Genomic DNA, 6,537 nt, shown 5'->3' on the forward strand with positions numbered 1-6,537 from the left:
TCCCAACGCTTATCAGTTAAACAGTTAATTGCTTCTTGGTACATTGCTTTGGTTAAAACATTAATTGTTTAGCCTTTCATATCCTTACTGCCCACACCCATGCCTGCTCCCTGCCCCTCTGTGGCCCCATCCTACATAAGGAGTTTTGTTGGGAGGGAGGGTGCTGACTGTTCACACAGCTCTGCAAAACCTCCTGTGGTTAGTGGGCCCAAATAATTGTCAACCCTTGGTCTAGATTAATCATCTGCTTTTCATTCAGACACCAGTATTTCCTCCAGTATGGTTCCTAGCATTTATAGCAGGCTTTATTGAGCTTATGATTTTGTTGAGTAAATATAATGGACAGTGAAACTGGCTGGTATTAACAAGGAAGCCTGTAGGAACACTGAATTGGCATGACATTGCCAGTATACATAACAAAGCATAAGCCAGGCATGTCAAGGATACAGCCTGCTTAACTGTTTCACCCACTCCATGGAGCTTCTAAGGTGGCTGGGAATTCAGAGGTGGGGTGAATGGGGGCAGGGCCTGCCACCAAATGCCATGAAGTCCTGCTGGGGGGGACATGTTGGCAGCAAGGGGGCAAGCAATGTCTGCATTAACCCAGATACTGCCACTCACACCACTGCCAGGTCTGGATTCAACTGACGGGGAGCTCCACGGTCTGGATCCAGGCTGGGGGCCCTGGTGACACGGGTACCAGCATAAGCAGTGCTTTTATCATTGAGATCCAGGGAATAGCAAATAGCTAGTATTATTTGTCCTTTATAAATGGCATTGTCTCTGTGACAGAATAGTTGCATTTCATGACAGTTGATATTAGAGGCCTGGGAGAGATCCAGTAGCTCCAGTATGGTTATGTGCTAGCACCCAAAGATAAGCTATCACCAGTGAACTATGAGCAACAGCCTTTTTGAGAGATCCATGCTGTTGGTGGTACAGGAAACAATACCTACTTTGAAGATGAGGTTGGGTGTCAAGTGTTGGTTTGTGAGTTTGTTGCATAATATGATAATAGACAAGGTTCTTTGGGTAAATGTGATATCTTTTATTAGACCAACTAAATAGTTGGAAAAATTGTTCTTTGCAAGCTTTTGGGCACCAACACCCTTCAGGCATAGGGAGAGTCTGCTGGTGTTGTGTGTTCTCCTGGATGGAATAGAAGCCAGCATGCAAAATGCAGGTGTGTGAACATGCGAATGTGTGGCAGTGCAGATCAGGGGCCATGGGAGATGAAAAGTGTGAGACAGGCAAGTTGGGGTAGGGGAAGGGGAAATGTTGACCTGGTGATAGAATATAGCTGGTAAAACATAGAGGTTACCTGGGGTTATCAGATGTCAGGCAGGTTATAATGTGCCATAAATCCTATGTCTATATTTAGTCCATGATTTTTTGTATCTTAGATTTATGAAGTGAAGTTCATAGGCTTGTCTATGAAAGGTATTTTGTAAATCCATTTGGGAGATCGAAGAGAGAGTGGTTGTCTTGTAAGAAGTGTGCACCCACAGGTAATTGGGTTTTTTTGTCTTTGATAGATTTTTGATGTGCGTTCATTCTGGTATGTGGTTTGGTAAGCAGTTGTTGTTTGGTTCCTCATATATATTTTCCATCAGGACATTTGGTGCACTGGATGAGATGTATTGCATTTCTGGAAGTGCACGTGTCAGATCCAGGAATGGTGATGGTTTTGTTGTGGGGTATATTAATTGTGGGGGTGGTAGAGATGTGTTAGCAGGTTTTACATTTCTTGTCATGGCATGGTCTGGATCCATTCAGTGTGTTATGGGCCATAGGAAGTTTGCTTCTGGTGATGAGGTTGGTGAGGTTCGGTGCTTGTTTAAAGGCTAGGATGGGTGGTTCTGGGAAGATCTCTTTAAGAACTGACTTTTCCTCTCCTAGGGGTTCTGAGAGCTGACCCACCTGCTCTCTCCCTCTCCGCTACTCTTCCCCTCTTTGGGAACCCTAGGAGACTTTGAACTCCCAGGGCCTAAACAGTCATCTTTATCAGCTGTGCCCAGTCCTTCCAGGCAGGCTTATAAGCACCCTGCCTTCCTCCCCCCCACCCCCAGGTGTTCAGTTTGCTACAGTGTTTGTCACCAGGCACTGCACAGAAGAGGATTGGTGTCCTGCTCAATTAAACTTACTTGAGAAATATTATGAGGTTTTTAATGTAAAGGGTTTTTTTCAGTCTGGAAAGTGATCATAATGCATTTAGTGTGCTTTTTGCATAGCATAAGGTATCTAACGCACCAACTTAACCATTGGATGTACTTTAGAAGGATACCCAATTTTGGTTAATCTTCTCCTAGGAACAGACTCCAGAACAACCCTTGGTAACCTGTTTAAATGTTCAAATGATTGATTATCCTCCTAGTTAAGAATGTGCCTTATTTCCAGTTTTACTGATATTAAAAAAAAAAAAAAAAAAAAAAATCTTTCAGCTCTTGGTTCTTGTTCTGCTTTTGTGTGCTAGGGTAAATAGCTATCTGCTATCAGATACCATCTCTCTTTGTAAATGACCATGTAATCTTCTCTTTGGTGAGATAAATAGATTGAGCTCCTTAAGAAGCAGTTTTTCTCAAATTGTTCTTATAGGTATGGACCCATGAGAAACCTGTTGTGGGGACAGAAGGACTTTACAGTGCCTCAGCTACTCTGTGAAAACTGTAGGCATGTCCTTATCTTGTAATGAATGGATGCTAAATTGCTGCAGGGATAAGATGCTCCAGTTTAGCTTTTCTTACAAGGAGGGCAGGGCAGACTCACAGGCAGCTACTGTGAAGCAGCTCTTTAGAGCACTGGCCCCTTTACCTATGTATCCGTTCCTTGTGACTCTTCTCAACCCTCCTTCTAGAAATTTGTGCACCAGAACTGGACAGAGTATTCCAGGAATGATCTTGCCAGTGCTGCCTGTACAAGCTTTAACACCTATTTATTCCTGCTTCCAGTTCTCTTGTTCATATAGCCAGTGATCGTGTTCACCTGCTTAGCCTCCACTCTGTACTGTCAGCTCACGTTCAGCTAGTGCGACCACTATCACCACTCCAGAGTACCTGCTTTGCAGTCCCTCATCCTGTCCATGTGACCTACGTTCCCTGTTGTTAGATATGATTTTATTATTATATTTTCTAGTGCGTGACATAGTTTTAGATTTCCTTTTGAGTGGGAAATATGCCATGTTTTATACACCAAAGCTATATAAGAAAACAGATTGCTAGAATAACTAACAAAAGCTGACCAATATGCAGTCAAATTTATGTTAAACACCTTTCTGCTACAATTTTATCCTTTTTTGGGGCGGACTTCTTATGCACAGGTGCATTTTATACATTGGGAAATACAGTCCAGTATAAACGCACCTTTTTCTTTTAGGCAAAGTTCTTTGAGTAGATGTTTTTACTTCTATTAGACCAACTGAACAGTTGGAAAAAAGTTCTTGGCAAGCTTTTGAGCAGTCACCCTTCTTCAGGCATAGGAAGTCTGTGCTGTTCTGAGACTCCAAGGAAAGGTTTTCTTGTTGTTGTTTTTTGTTTGTTTGTTTGTTTTTTATTATTCACTATTTTTTTTATTCACTATTTGTCACCTAGACAGTATCTTCTGTTGCCCAGTTCATCAGCAGTGATTTCTTCCTTCTGTTTATTCATTCCTTTCATCAGTGGTATAATGTTAGGAGAAGAATTGATCTCTATGGAACTTGAGCAGCAATGCATACCACCCCAGCATTTTTGCTGACTGGCATTCTTGCATAGTGGCCTCTGACTTTTTTTTCCATCCAGGAGAACACAGAACATTGCAGACCTCCTCAGCCTGAAGAAGGGTGTTTATACCCAAAAGCTTGCAAAGAAGAATTTTTCCAACTGTTTTAGTTGGTCTAATAAAAGGTATCGGATTTACCCAAAGAACCTTTTCTGCCTATATCCCTAGACCAACATGGCTACAGCCTATACCTACTCATTAAGTATTTCTTTTTGAGATACGTCAGTTAATCAGCTTTAAATCCATATAATGCTGCCATTGATTTTTATCTAGCACTAATTTTTTAAAATCAGAATGATCAGCAATACTAAGTCAGATGTCTTCAGAAATCAGTGCATTATGTTCACAGTTACTTTTATCAGTCAGACTTGTAAAATCACTAATGAGCTCTATATCAAGTTAAACTTAACAAGACTGGCATTGATTATATTTCCCTCCTTGTATTCTTTATTGCTAATCCCTGTTCAGCCATTCCAGGGCTTTGTCCATGGTTGAAGTCAAGATACCTTGGTTGTAATTCCCATTTTATCCCAATTTACCCTGAATAATTGACATGCAGTAGCTTTCTCACTGGCCTCTGAAACTTCTGCTGTATTCCAAGATTATTAAATGCCATTGTCAATGTTCTGTTACTGTAATGAGAGTGAGAGTGGCAGAAAAAGGAGGACAGGCAGGAGAGCGCTGAGTTGGCACTGGCTGGGTTGTTGCTGTGCATACCGCTGGTGTTACGTGGGTGACCAGCCGGTGTGTGGGTTCATAGGTGGGTTGATTTTTAAAAATAAAAATCACAGTCTTCATAATGAGCTTAGGAAATCAAGACCAAACCTTGCAGAAAAGAAAGGTATGCGATTGGTGCCAGTTGCCTTTTTAAGATGGGTTAATTTCAGGTTGTCAAGGTAAATGGGAAGGAGCTCTTGGATAAGAACAGGGAATTAATCTTTCCTGATCATAAGTGGCAGTGTGAGCTGTGCAACAGCATGGACTGCCCTGCCTTTGAAATAGGAGTGCCATCATAATGGGACATGCAGGTGGGAGGCTGTGGTCCCCCTCTGTTTTCTGCTCAGAGATGAGAACAGCAGTTTCTCTATTGTTTGTCCTCAGCCCCATGCTGAAGAGAAAAAAATAAAATAGATGTTTTGGCTGGATGGAGGGAGAAGCATCCCCAAAAACTTTCATTCCTCCTCTTTCCTATCATCAATGAATTGAGCAGAGAGGAAGCAGCAACAGATTAGCCCTCTTGCCCTTTGGAACTGTGTTTCCTCTGCTGGATGGGAAGGAAGTCTCCCAGTCAGTTTGTGACTGCAGTGTGCCAGCTGCTCCTGAGTTGTAGATGTGGTAAGATACGACTTAGAGGATCTTTAGATAAGTCTTGCTAAAGAAGTTTGTGCTTTCCACTAGGGATTATTTTACAACTCGCTGGAAAGCAACAGTTCTCAAACTGGGCTAGACTCAGGTTGCTGGCTCCTTTTCTTTTGTTTTCTACTGAAATCGCTTTAAATGAAGCTTAAAATGTGTGTGCCACTCCTAATATTGTACTGTTGTACTATGTGAGCAGTGCTGTAGCTGGAACAAGGTTGCCATATATGTCTGTGAGTAGGCAGGATGATGGGCTGTGTGATCAAGAATGGGGAGACAATCTGTTTGTCGGGGTTGGGTCTAGACTATGAGAAGGTTTGGGAGCCTGTGCTCTTGAAAAGAATCCATAGGCAAGAAAAGATGGGGTATCCTGGTCATCAGGTGACCATAAAATTGATGGATGTGTATGGCAATGGCCCTCTGAGTGTTACAGTGACTGTGTTTTGTTCCCACAGATGATGTGAAAATGACCATGGCCCAGGCTGGAGCAGTAGTTGCAACTGCAACAGGAGTTCTGCTTTTTCTCCTCTACGCCTCCATTCACAAAGTCGAGGAGGGTCACCTGGCTGTGTATTACAGGTACTGTTCCTAGTAAGCATGTCCAAGCCTCTTGCCAGTAAACAATGTTTTTCTGGATTTAACCAGAAAATGCAGTACACTTCCTCTAAGGAAAGTTTTGGGTAGGTGATTGTCCAGGTCCACGTTCCATGTCTGGGCCCTGTTTCAGGATATTACCAATACATAAATGATAAAATTGGCCTAAAATCATAAGCTTTTTCTTTAAAAAAAAAAAATTCTTGATTTCTACTCTCTCTTTTTTTTTTTTCTTTTTTGTATGACCTTTCCTACCCTAGCATGCAAAACAAGTGTAGGATTAAAGTACAATTTTAATTGTCTGTAAAGTATGCACATGAACATGGCCTTTGAACTCCTGAGTACTTACTCTGGAGTTCCTCACCAACAGCGTGTCCTGCAGTCTTGAGCACCTGGCCCTAAACCTCCCTTGCCCCCTTCCCACCCAAACTATTAGAAATACCTTTTTCCTAGTAGATCTGTGGATTATTCTTCTTATTTTCAGCTGCTAAGTGCCTGAAAGTAAACACGCTTTACTGTTCCATTCTTCCACATAAGCAGTCGCTCTGGTTACCATGGAGAAGTTATACAAATGTGGTTGAGAGGAGTATTCTCCTGCCAGCAATCTCCAGAAGGTGTGTTTGTCTCCATGAAAATAATTTGGAGCCTCTGATCTAGTCAGCATTTAATGTAGTAAATCATAATAGTCTAACTGTTAAAGTCCCTTCCAGGCCAGCATGCAGAAGTGCAATTCCTACCACTGAAGTTTGCCACAGTGTTCACCCTGCAGGCTTGGATTCTCACTTGAATGAGAACAGAAGTCATATCTATGAACTGCATCTGCACCAGAGA

The 6,537-nt window shown here is 42.1% G+C and overlaps 1 long non-coding RNA gene across 1 annotated transcript; it reads left to right on the top strand.

Moving 5' to 3' along the window:
- Positions 1–5,029: 5,029 nt before the first annotated feature.
- LOC112549968 lies at positions 5,030–6,308 on the top strand. Its single transcript, XR_003093629.1, has 3 exons — positions 5,030–5,091; positions 5,568–5,691; positions 6,191–6,308. It is a non-coding gene; the product is annotated as an uncharacterized LOC112549968 (long non-coding RNA).
- Positions 6,309–6,537: the final 229 nt, after the last annotated feature.

This window comes from Alligator sinensis, unplaced genomic scaffold (assembly GCF_000455745.1).
Source record: "Alligator sinensis unplaced genomic scaffold, ASM45574v1 scaffold883_1, whole genome shotgun sequence".
Taxonomy (NCBI): domain Eukaryota; kingdom Metazoa; phylum Chordata; order Crocodylia; family Alligatoridae; genus Alligator; species Alligator sinensis.